At 39.5% G+C, this 20,760-nt stretch overlaps 1 pseudogene; it reads right to left on the bottom strand.

Moving 5' to 3' along the window:
• Positions 1-138: 138 nt before the first annotated feature.
• Positions 139-1,554, bottom strand: LOC107516377 (annotated as a pseudogene).
• Positions 1,555-20,760: the final 19,206 nt, after the last annotated feature.

The raw sequence follows: 20,760 nt of genomic DNA, 5'->3' as shown, positions 1-20,760 counted from the left end.
GCAATGGACGTACTCTGGCCTATTGGTGTGGTTGTGTCTTGCTTCCTGTCTGTCAAATGATAAATATGATTCACAGAGCTATGATGGTTTCTAGTGAGTGGTAAAATTCACAGAAGTTTCAGGTTACTCACGTAAAGATTATTCCTTGTGCAAAGTTTGATATAGATAGAGTGGTTTCTTGGTCAATAATTGTAATTTCCTTCTTTTAAAGTCAGGTTTAATTTCATCTATTTCCATGAAAGCAAAACACTTTATACTGGTAGACCTTTTTTAAGCTTGTAGCATTTGAATTCAAAGAAGATAGCGGCAACTTTTGTTAATTTTACAGAATACCTCTGGGAATTAATGTCCACATTAAAATAAACATACGTATCTTCTTTTCTTGAAGCTGCGGGAGTATCTTGTAAAGGAGTTAAATTTATGCCATTCAGATCCTTTACATTAACTGTGTTATAGGGATCAATGCACTGCCCAGCATCTTTCAGACCAATGTTCTTAATTCTGATAGTGAATAACATTCCTAGTTCTGATGACAACCTTGGTAATAATGTACCAAGAACTCTAGCAGGAGAGAAACCAGGAGATCCAACTCCAGCACTACCCTTTTCTTCATCTTCTTCACCAGGTGCTAAAACTCTTCTTAAGTGAACAGGCTGAACGTCTAATGGGAATTCTTTATTATAGAATATTACTAAGAATATTCTTTAGGAGTGGTTCTAGCTTCTCCAAGTCCTCCAGCTTAAATTTTTGGGACTATGTGGACTATAAAGATGCACTTCATAAGTCTAAGCATGTTGCAATTTTGCTTATGGTTTTATTTTGTCCTTCTGTGAACTTAGAATTATTGTGTTGAGCTTGGGCCTTGTTTTGTAGATGTCTTGCTAATATCTGATACGTGTATATTGCCTCCACCACCTGGCCCTAAAAGTCAAATTTGGAGCTTCTCCTAAAACTGGATCGCCAACACTGCAGCAGACTCTAGGTTACCACCAAAATGGCTGGTCCCCTTCCTGTGCCCTCCCTCCCCTACCCAAGTAAGGCTTGGCTCTAGGGTACCATCCTCCTCGGGGCTGGCCCCAACATTAACAGGGCCAAGAGAGACTGCTAAGGCCACCACCTCCACCTGCCAAGGATATCATCTCCCATTTTTGATGGGACTGCTGTGATGATTAAAAGAGACACTACTACAGATAAAGCACACAGCTGAGAATCTGAGGTACATCAAGCACTCTAAAAAGGTTAACTCTTATTATTGTTGCCATTATCACCTTCCATCTATAATTATGTCATCAGCTGCAACAATAATGCAGGTAAAGAGCAGCAGTTGTTGAGCCCCAAATTTTTCAGGTATTTCTTGATTATGGTTCAACATCTGGCAGTCACTGACCAACAAAAATATGAGAAGCACTTTCCAGATTCTGCCCACTCTGTGGGTTGAGTTACTGGAGTATGTTTTAATCCAGACATTGTAGTGCTCGATGATTACTAAGGAGGGAGTAAGGATGAGGAATGCTTAGATATTACCTGGATGTCAAAGTTCAGATTCACAGGCATTGAGCACCTAGAAAAACCATGAGAAATGACGTTTGAGCCAGGGCAGCAGTGGTGCTTCCTCCACATAGAGGATTCACAGGCCACATTGATTATGCACTGACTAATCTAATTTTTAATTTCACACATACTTGTTAAATGCTTCTCTTGTGCCAGGGGCCATCCCATGTCCTGGAGATACTTTACTGAACAAGGGAAAATAAGAATCCTGTACCCCAGCATCTAACCTTCTTGGGGTGAAGCAGATAACAAACAAGAAAAAAAGATAATCCAGAGAGTTTCAGATAGTGATTACCCCTTATAAAGAAAATAAAGAAGAAAATGTGACATGTAGGAAGTAGCAGAGCAGGGGCACAGTAGGCTGACTGCTGATGGGTAGTAATAAGGTGACACTTGAGCTTGGAACCAGAATCCAGAAGAGTCGGGATTACTTAATTATTATATAGTCCTATCTCCATGGCTCCTAAGTCACTTCCCCTTAACTCTCAGGACTAGACGTGAGAGACACAAGTGAGGAAAGAATGGAATTGATCTTTAAATACAGGTTGACGTTATCAGACAAAACCCAAATGGAAAGAAGATATTGGAATAGGCACAGGTTGGGTGGAAGTTGGTCTAGAAAGACCTCAGGGAGGTTATAAGTAACTGGAAAGATAAGGAGACTGTTAGGAAAAATTATCTATGGTTATAAGACCTTCCTGATGGAATTCTTTTTAATATATCCAAATGTCAATCAGACAAGTTTATGACTCTACTGGCTCTTAGGTGGTCTCCTATGACCCCAACTCCTGGTATTTGTGTCCTCGTAATACATATTCTCGTGAGTGTGGACAGGACTTGTGACTTGTTAGAAATAGATAAGTGATGAGCTATCACTACCATGACTACATTACAAGAGAAGTAGACACTCTCTTCACTGGCTTTAGTGAAGAAAGGGACCTGAGACAGCCTCCAGCCAAGAATTAGCTAGAAACTGAGGCCCTCAATACAATAGATTGCAAGGAACCAAATTCTGCCAACAACATCATGAGTTTAAAAAGTAATCCTTTCCTGGTTGAGCCTTGAGATTAGATCACAGCCCCAACCAACACCTTGAATTCAGCCTTGTGAGACATCCTAAAGGATCAGGTAAGCTGTACCAGGACTCCTGACCACAGAAATTGTGAGGTAATAAATGTATGTTGTGTTAAGTCACCAAGTTTATGATATTTTATTATACAGCAATAGAAAACCAATATACTGACATTAATGAAAATGGATAGGACTGCTAAAGTGTTTATAGAACCCACAAAAAAATCACTTGGAAATGAAGAAGTCAGGAGTACAATCATTCCCTTTAATGTTCCACAGAACACATGTGACCGGTGAGACCTGAGCACAGGAACACTGAGAGTTAAGACTTCTCCTCTGTGCTTAAGGAATTCGGCCAAAAAGAGGTTGTCAGACAAATTGAGATGAGGGTAAGGAACAACTGTGGTGGTAAACAGATAGTGGTCTGCATTAATTTAGGAGATGTAGAGTTATGGTCACAGCTGGACTTTTTTGCTTATTAAAAAACTAAATAAGTTTGATTATAACTTTAAAAAATCAATACATGATGATTGTTATTAAAACCAAAGTAATACAAAAAGGTATAAAATAAAAAGTAAGTTCTCCCTCTTCTCTTCTCAGATCCCCATTTCTATACATAAAAAAGTATCAGTCATTACAATTTCTTATCTGTCCTTTGAGAAATTGTCTGTAAATGTACAATGCACATGTATACATTTTACTATAAATTAGATTAAACTATGCATGATATTCTGTCTCTTACTTTTTTCAAGCCAATAATTTGGCATTCTTTCAATATCTGCACATTCCAATTAGCTTGTCCTTTTACATGGCTGCATAATATTCCTTTGTATAAATATATATATATATATATATATATATATATATATATATACTTTAGTTTATGTAAAGAGTCCCCCATTGCTTAGCATAGAAGTCATTTCTATGTTTTTGCTATCATAATAGATACAATATGTGAATCCTTGCTCACTTCTATAGCTGTAGGAAAAATAACTGGTTGTGGGGTAGATTGTGCTGCCAATCTATCCTCAGAAATTACCCCCATGTTACTTTCACACTCAATCTAAATAGCCCTTTTAGCCATACTTTGATCAATGCTACATCTTAAGAATTTTTTGCCAATTGAAAGGGTTAAAATGGTATCTAGTTTTCTTTATATTGTTTACATCTGAATTTTTACAAACACTTTGCAGATTGAATCTACTTAAAGAATGTAGGGTCATGGATAGACGTTAGACATAAGGAATGAAACAGAATGGATGGGAAAAAAATTGTTGTCATGTAAGAATACTTACTATAGGGCATTGTACCCAAAACCCCACAAATGGTCATGATCTTGGCACTCACCCATCAAAGTTTAGAACCTACCTTTTTTTTCTCTAAATTGCCACGTAGTTTGTTTAGGGTAAAATTAGGACATTATAAAAGAAGCAATATGAATCAGGCACAGTTAAAATGTATATTGAGTAGTTAATAAACATCAGAAATTACTGGTGGCTGGAATGTCCTTCTACAGAAATCTTTAGGAAAGGAGAGCTTGAGTTTCTGGGGAAATTGTTATCCTATGTGTGGTCATACTTGAAGATTGCAAGAGCCCAAATATTTTCTCTCTACTTTCTAGTTCTTGAAAGCTAAAGAAAATTGCTTAACAGGAACCTCCCTATAAATGAATAGATATTATTAGGAGAATAAACCTCATAGATTTATAGAAGAAGAAAAAAAGAAAGGCTTAGTTAACATGTATTAATATTCTGTTTCAACTGTGTTCAACAGCTTTGAAGTACCTATGAGCTCACCAGGCTACAGGCTCACTGCAACGGCAAACACACTCAAAGTAAAGGGGCTACTCAGGTCGCTCCATCTTGGAAGAGACTTTGCCAAAGACTGGATTATTTTTTAAGTCTATTTTTGCAGTGAAAGGAAGCCACAGGCATCTGAATGCTGGCTCCCCAGTTCAACACCTAATTTCTGCCAGGACATGAAGAGCACCTTCCGAAACTGCACCTCTGGAATTTGGGTGGGTTTAATTTGATATTGGAGCATTTTGGTGGCTTTTGTGTTTGTTTCCTACCCTGTTCTCCTTCATCCTGGTCTTTCTTTCCTCTGAAGGACACTGTGTGCTCACCACACTTACTCCTGATCATCCCAAAACACAAATTCAAATTCATTTTTTAAAGACTAATGACTGAGGGTTTGTCCTGTATTTTTGTTTTCCCCCAGCTATAGTCTACCTATGCCAACAAAAATGAGTGTATTCATTTATTTTTAAAAACCTCCTACAAATCTTCAGTGACTCTTTGAGTGTAAAATATTCATACCGTGACTCCAAATTACAGCTGGGAGCATAACCGCTCAACAAGTACTTTTAGTTCAGATTCATTTTAGATTCAAGCAGGGGAAGGAAATACGGGAAACACAAAGTCTCCTTTGAACGAATGAAATCCTGAATGGAGAAATTAGTGGGAAAATTCTGCCATTTCAAACCAACCCTAATGCCTCTGCCACAAGTTTAGTTATTTAGGGTTAAGGAGCCAGCTATGAAAACTATAGAAGGTAGATGCAGGGTGAGAACTAAATTGAGGAGCTTCTTGGGTAATAAACTGATTTAGAGAATTAAAGTAAGTCAATTAAATATGACTGTGTCCCAGCTGCATCTACATTTATCACAATTATTCAGCACTTTTAGGAGAGCTACTTTGAGCATTTAGACTTATCTATTCCAGACAGCTAGAAAGTTGATTTTATTACGGATTTGGATGCCATGGGGGAAAATGGCCTAGATATTCAAAACCCACTTCTTGATTTCCATGAAGTGCTACCTGGCAGGTCTAGTTGCAAATCATTTTGCAAATGCAAATCTCAATCCCAAAAGGATTTTTTTATTTCAGTAATCCTTATAATTGTTGTAATCCTGGTATAGATATTTTTAGAAGAAAAATGTTGCTTTTCTCTGAGCCTCTCAGATTTTTCAAGTGGAGACATTTTGCAAAATGGAAGTGAACATTTTATTTGATGATAGTTTGAGGGAAATTTACCAGCATTTGTGAGGTCTGCTGGGCTCTGAGGTCTTTGAAAGGTACAAACATAGAATTACTAAAGGTGATTCTTTTTGCCAATGAGGTTCTACTTTTCTAAAATTTCAGTTAACCGAACTAAGCCCTTTCTGGGAAGGGCCACACCCAAGCTCGTACCAGAATGGCTTTAGGGATCCATCACTGGAGGTCCAGAGGGAGGGAAGTTTTTGAGTTAGTAGGTATAGTAGGATCATTAAGGACCTGGATTCATCATATTTTTCTCATCTTTCTCTGTGTGGTCAGCTTCATACAGTGTAGCAAATAATTCCCAGCAACTCCCACAATTGAAAGCTTCTTTAGCAACATCCAGCAAGGAGAGTGGAGATCTCATCAAAGGAGCAAAGCACTTTTTAAATCCAGACTCCCACAGCATATGTTTACTGAGGCTCTTATGGAGTGTAAAGCCAACTCCCAAACTGCTACCTATGGCCAGGGGATTAAGTTGAGCTAACCAGCGTAGGCCTGAGCCCCAAGACACTTGAAACAGCCAGAGCGGGGCATTAGTATCCCCCAAATGCAAGGACCAAATGGAAAAGATATGGATACCTCAGCTATAGAGCTCCCAAGAACTGACCAGGAAAAAAGGAGATGGATGTTGTAGAGCCTGCTTATTTAGAAAGGAGAGGCCTGAATAGTCACAGAGTGGCAGATCCCAAAGTGGCCACCTGACTTCTGGGGCTGCTGGAAAGGTTATGATCACTTTAGCAGGAGGCCTTCCTGAAGTCTCTCTCTCTCCCCTGTTCATCCCTGGAGCAAATGTAGAACTGTGTCCGCCCCTGTGTCTAGCTTAGACAAAAGCTGTCCCCAGGAACCAGAGGTGAGCTGATGTTGGAAGGTTGTGGTTTGTAGGCCCTTGCCACATGGCCCTCTTCATAGGCCACTTCAGTACATGGCAGCTTACTTCTTCAGTCTAGCCCGAGAGCCTCTGACCTTAATGAGGATCCAGGCCATCTTTTAAGATCTCACCTGATGAAGTCAGGCTCAGCTTGGATCATTTCCCTTTGATTAATGCCAAGTCAGCTGCTTTGAGACCTTAATGACATCTATAATTTTTATTCTTTGCCATATTCTTTTGGCCAAAGCAAGTCACAGGTCCCATCCAGGAAGGGACTCTATAGGGCACAAATACCAGCAGGTGGGAGTCATGTGGAAGATCTTAGAATTCTGCCTTTCTCAGGCTGCACTTCTCTTTCTCCATCTACCCCCTCCCCGAATACAGTGCACCTGTTAAAGTTTTCCCAAGCACTACCAGTGTCATATACCAAATCAGCAATGTTCTGACATGTATCCATAAAAATGAGAATCTAGAGGATAACTACTTTCTGCCCGCCTTGATCTATAACCTTTAGATATCTGTGTTCTACCCTGTAGACTCTTACAGTGTGCTTGCAAACCTATACAAGGACAGCAAAGCCAACTCAAGATTTTTGGCCACATTTTTCTTTAAAACATATGCCTGAAGCAGTGGAGATAGTAGAACTTATGAAGTTACCCAATGACCTGCTTTGTGTTTCTAATTTCTCACCCGAAGGCACTCTTGTAGACCTGAATCAATTAGCATTACAATAGGAGTTAAATATAGTCCAATAAGTAACTCAAAATGAATACACTATGTGGCATTAAAGACTGGTGTGTTATATGGGATTATTGGGAAAACAAAATTGTACAAAACAAAGTTTTTCAAATTTTGTGCCCCAAGTGTAGTGCTATCAACAATTAACATAACTCATAGGCCTGTGGGTTTCTGATTATGTGACCCACAGCCGAAAAACAAAAACAATCTTGAAACTCCCAATGAATTCTGATGGCTTAAATACCATTGAGAGATAAAGTAAATAAGGCCCTCATCCACTAGTTTTTCCCAAAGTTCTGTGTTGTTGACCTGGACAAGCCCCTGGAGAAAGCAGGCACTCCCATGGTGGGCACCTCAATCCCACGGTGGGTCCGGAGAGAAGGCTTAAGGCAGAGCCTTCTTCTGAATGAACACCAGAGGTGGGGTTGAACTGGAAAATCCAAACAGGTGTAGCCATCACAGGGCCAAGAGATAAAACAGCAATTTTTAGGGGTTAAACCTAGGCAACAAAATTTCTTTTAAAGTTTCAGAAACAGGAACAGAGAAATCAAAGACAGCCAAGAAAGAATACCTAGAGGCCCTCTCTGAAAGGGTCAATATGGCATAGAAGTGTCCATCTCAAGGGGCTAGCACAGGAGGACACCATGTCAAACGCCTTACACCAGCCTCTTCTTAACATCTCAGTTCCTGTTCCTCATAAAGGACATTTACTTCTCAATAAGAAGACACAAAGCACCATCTCTTCATAGCAGAACTTTAACCAGTAGGACAATAAAATATTTCAGTGCAAATTCGGTTTGCCTGTCACTGCACCCAACTGTGCCAATGCTAATAACCAGCAAGATGGTTGTCACTCACTATTTTATTCCCTCCACTGACCAACACATTTCCTACCAATAATAATACTCTCTATATTGATTCTCAATTTCTACTATCTGAACCTGAATTCTATTATAAGTATGCTAATTACTTACAGTTAGCAGAACCAATGAAGTTCATCCAAGCCAGCCTCAGAAAAGGCAGAGACCTCCAGCTTTTCACACTTCCAAATGTGGCAGGTGGCAGCACAATGAAGGATGCCAAACCATGTAAAGTTATTTTATTTACTATAGATAGGGGAAAAAACAAGCTGCCAAATCCTGAGCATCTTCTCTTCTCAGGCTCCATCTTGCCCTCTTCTCAGTTGCTTTGTTCCTGGACCGTTGTAATGTTAGTCTATTTTCCTTTTTCTAGTACCTTGCTCTACATCTTGGATGTTTCTATCAGATTAATCTACTACTTTAATCATGTGATTTCCCAGCTTAAAAACATCAATTACTCCCCATACCCTTATTCAATAAAATCTGGGGTTCTGTGCCTGGCATTTAGGCCCAGCACACTCTAACCAGAGTCTGACCTTCTTGCTCCACCTCCTTATGCCCTGCTCATATTCCTGCCCCATTGTCTGTTTCTAGAACATAGTTTGACCTTTCTGCCTCCACCTTACTGCTCACACATTCTACCCATATATAATATTCTCCCACCTCTCCCATAAAAACCCAGCTTAAATGCCACCTTCCAGACCTTCCACTCTGAACCATTCCAGCAATATTTATGCTTCTCCTCTAGCACCCCAAATTGTCATGAAAAGGGTAATTTACATGCGTGCCCAGCCCTTATGACAAGGACTGGGTCACCCATCATAGTCACCACATTATCCGTCATGCCCCATACATAGAAGGCACTCAGTAAATATTTGTTGGATGGATGAGCAAGAACAGTTTACAATTCCAAAGTCATTTCTAACTTATTAGATTACTGTTTGGATTCATCATTTACTATAAAAGGAAGATTTACATATATATCTAATATATAGATAGTCATGTGCTGCATAACGATGTTTTGGCCAAGGATGGACTGTGTATATATGTGGTCTCATAAGACTATAACAGAGTTGAAAATTTCCTATTGCCTAGTGACATCTTGGCTACTTTGATGTCATAGTGTAAGGCATTATTCACATATTTGTGGTTATGCTGGTGTAAACAAACCTACTATGCTGCCAGTCATATAGAAGTATAGCACATACAATTATGTACAGTATATAATACTTGATAATGATGAAAATGACTCTTATTAGTTTATGTATTTATTATACTATACTTTTGTCATTGCTTTTGAATAGATTCTGTCTACTTATTAAAAACAAAGTTTGATGTAAAACAATATGCCATGGTATGCCAACAGCCTCATTCATACATCTCATGTTTACTAAGTCTCTTAATTGCATCATTTTATCTTGTGTTTGATTTAATCTCATGTTGTTTTGTACAGTCACATGCTATACAGGCTTGTAGCTTAGGAGCAACAGGCTATCCTACATAGCTTAGGTATGTAGTAGGCTAACCATCTAGGTTTGTGTAAATGCACTCTATGATGTTTGCACAATGATAAAATATCTAATGGCACAAATCTCTCAGAATATATCCTCATCAATAAGCAACACATGACTGTGTTTGTGTATATAGGCATACCTCAGAGATATTTCTGGTTTGGTCCAGACCACTGCAATAAAGTGAGTCAAATCTTTTTGCTGAAGGAGGGTCTTGTCTTCCATTTGAAATAAATAAATAAATGCAACATACTTGAAGTGTAATAAAATGAAATGCAATAAAATGAGGTATACTTATATGTTGCATTTATATTTGCTAAAGTTTATCTATACACATATTTGACATTTTTCTCAATAAATGGTAGCAAGGTTGAATATATAAAAATAAAGATAAAGAAGTTTAGGCAAGCATAAAAGTACATATGATGTAATGTCCAATTTTAAAAGAGAATGAAATATCAGGCATTCTATTGTAATTAGGTAAAATACATATGAAGAAGGCACAATCTAAAAAAAATATATAAATTAAATGTTTTTGTGTTGGAGTGGTGAGATTTAGTTTATTGTTAAATCAATTAGACAATAATGTAGCAGGAGTGGCATTACACAGTGCTGTTCCCATGTACCAAGAAAAAACTGGTTTATTTCCTATAATTGAACTCAACTTCGAGGTCCCTCCTACCTACATTCCTTCTAAAAACTAGGAGAGGTGGAGAAAGCCTGAGCAAGCCTGCTAATTAAAAGTCACACCATCTCCTCTATTTAAGCAGTCTCTGTCAGTTAATTATTACATTTATTCGAAAGCTACCTTCCCATCAGAGCAATTTATCCCTCTCCTTCTGTCTCATCAAGAAGACTCCAGTTTTAAGGAATGCTTACATATCCTTAGGTGTTGGGAGAGGCCCCTGGTCAGACCAGGAACTTTTCTAGGTCTGACTAATCTCCCATGAGGAACTGCTCCCCTTACTTGGTCTAGACATTAACATTGGATGTCACCATGAAGTGTTGACCCTACCTGGTTCTTCCGGGAGACCATGGAGTTCCCTGTGCTGGAGTGTCTGCAAAACATGTACCTGGATCAGGGCCGAGGTGGGGGGGCTACACACAAAACTGACTCTCACGTTTTGGAGCTGCAGATTCTGAGTCCCAACCATGTTCACCTTCAGTTCCCACTTGAAGTCCCTACCAAACAGACTTTACTTCAGGGATTTCTGTACCCCTCACCCTAAAACATTCAGCAAGCAAGATTAACCTCATCCTTCAATGACTGTATGCACTTGCCCCTGGGAAGTGTACCCTTGCCCCCACAGGGGCAGGGGAGGAAGACAAAATACCAGGTCAAGACCCTCCATCCCAATTCCATTTCCTTTCATCATATTCTACAGCTGCTCTCCCTTATTGGAAAAAGGAACATACAGCCAGATTTCTTCAGAGTCTCAGAAAACATAATCTAAATGTTTTCATACCCCTCCATCATCCAGGGATTTGACCTGAGGAGGAATAGCCATGGCCCACCTATTTATTACTCCTATCCCTCTGACCCTCTCAGGAACCAGGAGGCTTTTCCCTCCCCCTTGCTGTTTGCTAGGCAATGGTTCTACATCATACCCTGCAACCTTCCTTTATCACGGTTATGGAAAGCTTTAGGGTCAGAATCTATCTGTCCACATTCTTGACATGTAAAGAAATATTTGAAGTTTAAAATATATTTTTCTTTTCCCCCAAAACTCACCTTTTAAAATTATTTCCTTGCTATGTACTTAACAAAAAAAAACTTTGAGCCTCAAAGCTGGTTAATGACCATTTTATTCTAGACTTTTGATATTCAAAGTATGGTCCTCGGAATGTGGATTGACATTACCTGGAAGCTTGTTGAAATGCAAAATCTCATGTCTCTATAGACCTTCTGCACCAGAATCTGCCTTTGAATAAGACCCGTTAGGTGACTCGTGCACACGATAAAGTTCAAGTAGCATAGGTTTAGAAAAATCTATTCAACCTTTCCCTCATGGACTCACTTTCATAGTAGACAGATTGAAAGAGAATGTGGTTTACAAAATAACCAGAAAAGCACTGGTTAAATATTTTCAATAATAAGAGTTTACTCTTAATTGTTAAAAAAAAAAAAAAAAAAAAAAAAAAGATCTTGGAAGAATTAGACCTTTCCTATGCCCTGAAAAACTGTAACTGGTTTATGAGAGGAGTTCTCAGAGCCTTTCAGCTTGCATCCCCTATATCTCTGAGCACCAAGTTCTGGGCCAAAGCCTCTGTCCTCCTACAGTATCATATCGTAATCTCTGATTGAGTATGTCCCCACCCTCTTTAAAGGTTAAAGTTCTGAAGTTCAGTGAAATTAAAAATTCACTCAGGGTCACTCAGCTCCCAAAAGACAAAGCTGGGAATAAAGCCTGGTCATTCAAATCTTTTGCCAATGCCTTTCCTGAGCTGTTGAGGAGAATGCCAGCAAAAAGCTTGTTTCTCTGGTTTTAGAAATAACCACAAAAAGAATAGAAATGCTTGCCTTAAGTCAAAGCAGTTGGATCTTCAATGTAACCTTCTTCAGGAGAATAGTATGTGCCTCCAAGATATCAACTTCAAACATTAGGATTCCTGCCTCCCTATAATGATGATGAGGAAGAAGGAGAGGGAGAGGGAAAATAACAACTAGTTAAGTATCCAGTTTTATTGGAGAAAGCATTAACTATCCTCAAAATAAATATATCCTTGCCACCCTTTTTTCCTCCTGAAGCAGGCATCTGGCTGAACAGATGGGCAGTATGGGAGATGCAAGGTAAGGCCTGCAGCTGCCCTGGATAACATCACCTCCCAGAGCTCTTGAAAGGGAGTTTCTGGGGCACCACAAAGCCTGTGTTGTAAGTCAGACCACTTCTAAATTTAATGACAATTCATTCAACTGTTTCCACAACCTGCAATAGCCATTATAGAGAGAAATCTTGTACTTTTAAGGCCATGATTAATACCTTTATTGGGCTTACTGTGAGCCATCACTAGGTGCATGACAGGCATGAGCTCCACAATGCTTAGAAGAAGGAATAACCATTATCTCCTTTGAAAGATGAAGAAAGCAAGCCTTAGGAAGGCTAAATAACCTAGCCAAGGATACCCAGTTTATAAGTGGCAGAATCAGAGAATCAAGTCAAGGTCTTGATTCTGAATCTCATGCTCTTTACCACTGACATCCATCAATCTTCTCCTCAATCTATGAAAACCTTTGGTCTGGACCACCTGTTAGAGTTGATGATAAGCCTCAGGGAGGAGCAACCCTGGCAGAGCCCTGAAGGGAAAAAACTTTCAGCAGGGGGCTGAAGAGGAACTTGTGGGGATAGAGGGACAGGAATCCCCAGACATCAAAGATAATGACTAGCAGAGAAGGTCCTGCTCACCATGTTGACACAGTTGCAAAGAAGAGGTGCTGATGAGTAAGGCTAAAGCAAAGCTGAGATTTTCCCAGCCCCCATTCCAGCTCCTTTTCACACAACCCTCTGAGAAACAGTGGTTTCAATATGCACTAGTGGTGTGCCTTCATCTTTTCTTGTAAAATTTTAAGTAAACTCAACCATAGCTACTCCTGGTACTGGGGATATGCTGCAGTTTTAGCGCAGGCCATGAAACATTTTAGTGTAGAATTTCCTACCAATCTGATGACCAACCATTCTTTTCCCAGTTAATTTTCCAGCACACTTTCCCAGAAGAAAAAGAAGTGATCCATGTAATTGCCTACATAAAACCAAGAAAAGGATACCTCTGGGTTTTCAAACTCTAAGAAAGAGAGTGTTCTCTAATAAAGAGATTATTTAAGGGAAAAAATCAAGGCCCACCACCTACCCCTCAACAACTGCACACACACCCCCTTTCAACCAGTTACTGCTGGTCACTCAACTCATCCCTTCCTGCCTCCCCAAGTCCAGCCAAAATGGAAGCCTTCATTCTGACACCTTATGATTGGCTGCTGTTTAGCACTGATGTCCAATCGGTATGCTCAGAGAATATAGACCTTGCAGCAGACACCATCCATTGGGATGAATACCAATTCTTCTGCAAAAACCACTGGAGAATTCATTATGAGAGTTGTTCTGAACATTCCTTCAAACATGCAAATTCTTTTAGCACTGTTGTACTGGTGATTGAATAAAATTAAAGGCTCAGCTCTTTATTTTTATGCTCAGATCATAAAGTATGTAATATCTCGTGTGTGCGTGCGTGTGTGTGTGTGTGTGTGTGTGTGTGGAATTTTAAACTACAGGGAGTTAAAGCTTTACTTATTATTCAGTACTATCCAAAATGAGATTAGAAAAGGGAAGTAGTTCTTCAGATGTTATCTAGGTTCAAAAATTTAAATACTTAATGTCTAGAACATAGAACTCAATTATAGAAAGGACCATTGGGATAGTAATAAAAAAAAAGAAAAGAAAGGGCAGAATTTACAGATAATTCTGAAGGGTCTTGTGACTGATTTAAGGTCCCATTAACTTCATGGGGATCCAATCAAAGGCTTTCTGTTGAAAGTAAATTTGAGACTCAAGGAGTGAGAGTTCTTACAAGAACTGGAGAAATTCCATCACTACTTTGTAGAAACGATCCTGAAAATCGGATGTCTTTCCTCACACATGGTGGGAATGCTACAGTCCTGGGTTTTGCACCAAAGTGTTTAGAGTTAAATTATAAGAGCTTTCCTCTATGATCTATACCTTATTTTAGCCTCCAGGATATTATGCTTTCTGGCCTCTAGGGTTTAGAGAGTAGCTAGAGAGTCAGCCTTTATATGAAGATTTTCCTTGGTGATATAATTTTATCACAAGTCCCCTTTCACTACAAGTGAATCATCTCACCAGGAAGCAAGGCAATAGTTTACTTTCTATTTAATAGGGAACAAAGTTCACCATTACTCAGTACTTCAACTGACTCTTTAACACTGTTGGAAATGCATAGTTTTAAAGGTTTCTTCTCAAACTGGACATTTACACCAGCCTTCCTTCAAGTAATGAAAAGGCCTTATGGTTCAGTGAGTATTGCAGTGGAAACAGAAAAACTCTAAATGCTGTCAGCCCTCTTGTTGACATTGGCCTCACTGTTCCTAGATGTTATCCCTAAAAGGTGGGAAAATATTACTAAATTCTGAGGCATTTTCCTGAGCGGCTCATTTAATAGTTCTAGAGGTAGTTGGCAAAAGAGAGCTTTTGGTGGATGCAGATGATTCACTACACATGAATCTGAAAATTCAAATTTGGAAGATTGATTCTCTCTTGAAGATGTTGGAATCATACCTTCTCCATACCTCAGAATGCAATCCTGGGTTCAGGGAATGTGATAATCATTAATATCATTATACATATACTTGCCCCTTGCCTCCACGTCACCCATTCTGAAAAGTATTGTTTGAGAACTAAAGCAAAGTCACATTAAACCTCACAACCATTAGGAAGCACTTATCATCGTTGTCCTTGTTTTATGATTGAGTTGCTAAAGCTCACAGGAGATGAGGTCTCCAATCTCTTGGCATTAAGAAATGGAGACACTAGAACTTACACAAATGATGTCAGGGCCTTGAATATATCCCCTAACACCACTTTCATTTTCCAGCATCTGTAACTTTGTGTTTGAGGGTGTTTTCTGGCAATAGAATCCTACTCTTCCCCCACTGAAATACAAAGTGCTAGAAAAGTAAGATTCCTCAGTAGTAGCTGTCAATCAAGGACTGACAGGAGTTGGTGGAGATATATATATATATATATATCTTACCTCCTCTACACTTGATAGGAATATGTCTGAAGTGTAAGTTCCAGAGGCCCTGGCAGTTTAAGCCTCAGTTGTCCATCATAGTATAGCCCAATCGCCTATCCTTTAGTGGCTGCCTTCCCTTCTTGGACTCACTTCCTAACTTCTTTTTAGTGTTTCCTGGGCCAAACACACTGTTTGCATTCAAATCCTTGGATCTACTTCCAGGGGAGCCAAGACTAAGAAACAGACCTTTTGACCACCAGTTCTATATTTTCATTTTACCTGATGCTTTCCTGTGCGTATCAGGTTGGAGTTGTCTGAAGAGACCACCAGAAGCCAAAGGTAGATCTCTTCTTCAATAACTAGTCTGTCTCTATTACTGCATAGTGAAACCATAAAATGTTGGCTCCAGATAAGCAGTCCCCCAACTTAGATCAGTTCCAGTGTCTCAGCGGGGTTCCCTGAAGACAGAGTCTAAGTTGGAGTTGAGCACGTGTCAGGTTTATAAAGAATCAATGGAGTCAATGCCTGGCAGAGAGGATTGAGTGTGGAGGGAGAAAGTGGGAATGTGCAGAGGGAGAAACTGAAGCCCCGAATCAGCCTTAGAGACCCCTTGGGGAGCTTTAAGCCAGTATAACACACAGTTATGTCTAGAGTTGGACTGAAATGGCTGGGCCTTTGTATACTCTCATGCATTGATATTGGATGTTGGCTAGAACTGCTGTGACCTCTAGAGGCAAGTTGACCCTGAAGGGGCTAACAGTTTTGAGTGACCTGTGGATGGCACTATAGCAACCAGCCAAGAAGCCCTTCCTTGACAAGGTACAGCTGAGTGGTGATCTTGGGTCTAATCTTACTGCCCACCACACTGCCAGGAGAACAAACCTTTGGTGGCTCCCAAGAAAAGAGACTAAACTCCTTAGCCTACAGATCCTCTGGCAATTCTCCCTTCTTCCAACAACTGGCTGCCTCTCCTGGATGTCCCTTCCCCAGCCCTGCTGCTGAGTCAGGCCCCTGCGGTTTGATCAGACCACGCAGTTTGGATACACCCACAATGTTGGACATGCTCATTCATTCCCTTGCACTGGCATTTCCCTCCACCAGAGTAGCCTTTGGTCCCTTTGAGCCTTACAAACACTTCCTCTTCTTCCAATAGCCTCTAGGACAAGAGGTGCTGTACACTTCTATTCAAGGAAAATCATCTCACTGCTATCTTGAGAGTGCATGACTTGTTGCATAGTACCACAATGCATTGTGTTTATTTCTGGTCAGCTCCCAACTCCTTGAAGGTACCTATAAGCGAACCCATGGGCATACTTGGAATTCAGTAAATATTTGTCAAATGCATATTGGCTGAGCTACTCTGAGAGTATGAATAACTGTGCCTGTAAATGAGAGCTAAGACCAGGATTAATTTACACCTCCTGTCACAACTGTTGCAGAAATTGAAAAGAATGAGGGCCACATCAGAAGCTTGAGGATCACAGAATTCTAAATTCTTGAGGTTGTAAGCAAGGGAGAATCATGTCTTATCACTGCTACTACTGGCTGCAGCCCAAAGGAAGAAGCTCCAAGCAAGAAGAGGCTAGACTTGCCTCTTGACTAGAACTACTAGTATTTTAATTGGTTGATGCTCTTGGAAATATTTTAGCATAACTTAAATGCACAACCAACATGTGGGTACATTCTCTTTAAAGAAAATTAGAACATTACAGATAAGGGCAAAGTTTCTTTTAACACCTGTCACCTCAGTGTATTCCCCTTTTCTCCCTGGAGATAGCCATTATAGGGTATGGTGTGAATCTTTCAAGAACTTCCACGCACTAGAGAAACACAGTAATATCCATACACGGACGTGCACACAAGTATTCATTGCAGTATTCTTTATAATAGCAAAATTTGCAATTCTCCTGTAACATATAATGTTGGTACACCACTCACCTTCCCTCTGTTCCATTTTTGCCATTTGGCGTGGGACTTTCAGTCTCTATCAGAGCCTGCCCTTGGACTCTGGAGGCCACTTGGTATTCTCCCACAAAGAGATCCAAGTGCCTGGGAATGTAGGACCCAAAACAAGGAAGGCACAGAAGTGAGGACTCACTTAAACCAGAGTCTCCTGTGGGATCAGGCTGCAGTTCCTCTCTGCAGGGCTTTGCCTGAGATGTGCCTTGCTTGAATCCTCCACCTTCCTTCACCCCCTTACTGACTTATCCTGAGACCACTACCTTAATAAATTACATCCACATGACATTCCCGCCCCCCTTTAAGGCTCTGCCTCTGGAGAAGTCACCTGAGACACTGACAACAGTCGATTGGCAAAAGAAAAATGGAATATTCGTGTTACATAGCAATGTAAATTAAGGTCATTCTATATGTGTCAACATGGAAGATCCAAAAAGCAAATTAAAATATGATATGGATATATGTGCTAAAATAGCATTGAAGGAAAAGAATATCACTGAGCAATGCTATCAGAAATTTAAGAAATGCATACTCCTCTCCAACCACCCTGAGGTGCTCCTGCCTTGCTTTTTGATTCTGCTGTCTTTTATCAGCCTGACTTCTGTTTTTCCAAGCAATGAGCAAAACAACTGCTGATCCTGAGGACCTCACTTCTCACCAACTAACCAGGTCCCATGGGAAAATAATTTTCTACAACAGCAAGGTGTCTATTCTTTTATGGAACAGGTGGCTACATTAGTCAGCCTAAGAGTATGAGATCTTCAAGTTACCTAAAATAAATCAAGGCAGAAATCTAGGGGTTTTGTTTGTTTATCTAATAGCTGAAACTTGGGAAATGTTCCACTCCAGAGCAGTTCCCCGAAGCTGATCTGAAGCAGCCAGTGGAAGAACAGTGGCAGGTTGGCTCTGGCGGCCGAGGGTCCTTCAGTGAAGATGAATGAAGGAGGCTTCTGCCAGATTCGGATCACCTGGAGAACATCATTTAATTGGAAGATGGCTTTATGCATGGAGAAAAGGGGAATGTAGGGGCTGTTAAGGAAAAAGAAGACAATCAGAAAGAGGAATGATGAGCAACATATTGCTGGGAAAGGTAAAGAGGGGAGTTGCAAAAACACTTGGAAGCTGAGGCTTTCTGGAACAAATGACTTAAGGAAGAAGACAGGAAAAAGAGCAATAGTTTTAGCATGTAGTAAAGGGCTCGGAAAGAATTAGAGGCAGGAAAAGGTTGGGGGTTATTGTCAAAACAAAAAAATAAAATGCTGAATTTAGCATTCAAAGGGAGGAAAAGCCATGGAGTTGAAGCCAAGGTCTAGCTCTTGGCTAAGAAGAGTCCAAGTGGGTAGAACACAGTTGCTAATCGTGGAACAGTTGTTGGTCTAGAGCTCAGCACAACTCTTATATCACTCAGAGATGAGAATGATCTTTTCTAATATGTAGTGTCATTTTGAGCAAGTTATTTATCTTTTAAGTGGGTTCTTTTTGGTTAGAGTTGAGAAGACATATTGTAAAATATAGGACTATAATGCATCTCTCTGTGTAAACATTAAGATCTTTCTCCAGTGTAATGCTGAAAACTGCTCAGGATGCAAGAGAGGAAAAGCAACATTGATCAGCTGCTCTCAATATGCCAGATGCCAGGCTAAGCCATTATTATGTGCCTCAACCCATTTTGTCTTCACCTAGTCCATGAAGGTGTCTCCCTGCTATTATCCCATGTAGTAGCTGAGAAATCTGAAGCTGTGTTGCAGAGGGTGCTAATGAGTCCTCACTCCCCAGTGTACCCTGTGTTTTAGGCTTTTTAGATGAGAACCCACAGTAAGAAATGTATATTCCCCTCCTGATTCAGATAACATACACATTTATAATGAAAACAGAGGTTTTTCAACACTACCCATGGCCGTACTATATGACACACACTTACTTTATTTTATTCCTTTCCTTTATTTAATGATAGTTTCAATGAAGTAAACTGATACCACAACATATTAATGAGCCATCAGTTCAAGTTTAAAAAGCATTCACCTAGGATTTGTCGTAATCTGATTTGTCCCTCCCAAACCACAGGTAAACTACGAGTTTAAAAATCAGTCACATAGCATTTATCCTCTATTTTTCCATCTACCTATTCATCTAGCCAGTCATCTAGCCAGCCATTCCCTCAATAAACATCTATTTGCATGTAGAATTTAAACCGACTTTATGGTCTGGGTTTTCCATTACAGGAATTAATGCTATCTTATCAATTCCCAGCTCACAAGATGGAGAAATTGGAAACATCAAAGCATGAAAAGAATCAGTAAATGGCAGATACACACCCTAGAAATGCCCAACAGAACACTTATAGTTGGTTCCAGAACTAACATCTTTGGGCATAAACTATTCCCCCTCAAAAAAAAAATAGAATATCTTCCTTTAGATAGTCACAAAGACAAAGAGAACAGTGCAAAAAAAGATAAGTGAAGCAGTCAGTCAGTCACTGTAGCATTCCAAGATGTCAGTGATGGAAGTCTCATGCAGCATAAAAATGAATGGAGAAATGAGGAAAATTGAAACCACATCATCCCCGCAGCACTTTCACTTCTCGCTTCTGAATTTGTTGTGAGTCCTGCTAACCATGACCACAAGCTGTTTAAAATTACACCGTTTGCCTTATTTAATTTTCTTCTGCAGTCATAAATATTAATTATGCTCAACCACAGAGAAGCTGCATTTCAATCCATTCACTTCCTGAGGACCATAGGCAATTTAAGTACTAGCTAGTTCTTTAAGTCTGCACTGTGGCATTCACTCTTTTTATTTTAAAATTAGGTCGGATTTATTAAAACTTAGTGGTTTCTTTTTCCTACCTAACTTCTGGCCCGTAGGTGTTCCCAATTGATTCTCTTCTTGCAAATATAATCTATGCTCCTGGAGCAAACTTGCTCATTTTATCTAAAACAAGATGCAGAAAAGTGTATGTTTTGATTAATAAGGACCAGAGATATTTGTGTGCAGCCTGTGAACTATCCAGTAGCAAAGACTATGCATTTCAACGTTTGTTTATTTAATATTATTTAATGACAAAACATTAGATACAATTGTAATAAATGAAGAATATGTAAAGTAGAAAGTGAAAGCCTTCTCCCAACAGCTCCAAGTCCCAGCTTCTGGGGATGTCATTGTGAGTAGTTTTGTGTGTGACCTTCAAATTTTTTCTATGTATAGATAAGCAAATTTCATTTTTATAAAAATTAAATCAAATTACCCATATTTGCAACTATTTAACCCTTCATCATAAAACAGATATAATTTCCATATGATTTCATAGATATATATATCATTCTTTATAATGGCTGTACAATATATAATAAAATTGGGTTATTGTTTATGTAATCATATTCTTCTTGAATTATGATTTTAAGCATATTGTAGAACAACTA

This window comes from Rousettus aegyptiacus, unplaced genomic scaffold (assembly GCF_014176215.1).
Source record: "Rousettus aegyptiacus isolate mRouAeg1 unplaced genomic scaffold, mRouAeg1.p scaffold_m13_p_12, whole genome shotgun sequence".
NCBI lineage: Eukaryota > Metazoa > Chordata > Mammalia > Chiroptera > Pteropodidae > Rousettus > Rousettus aegyptiacus.
Note: the sequence above shows the minus strand (reverse complement) of the source record. Positions and strands in the feature narration are given on the sequence as shown.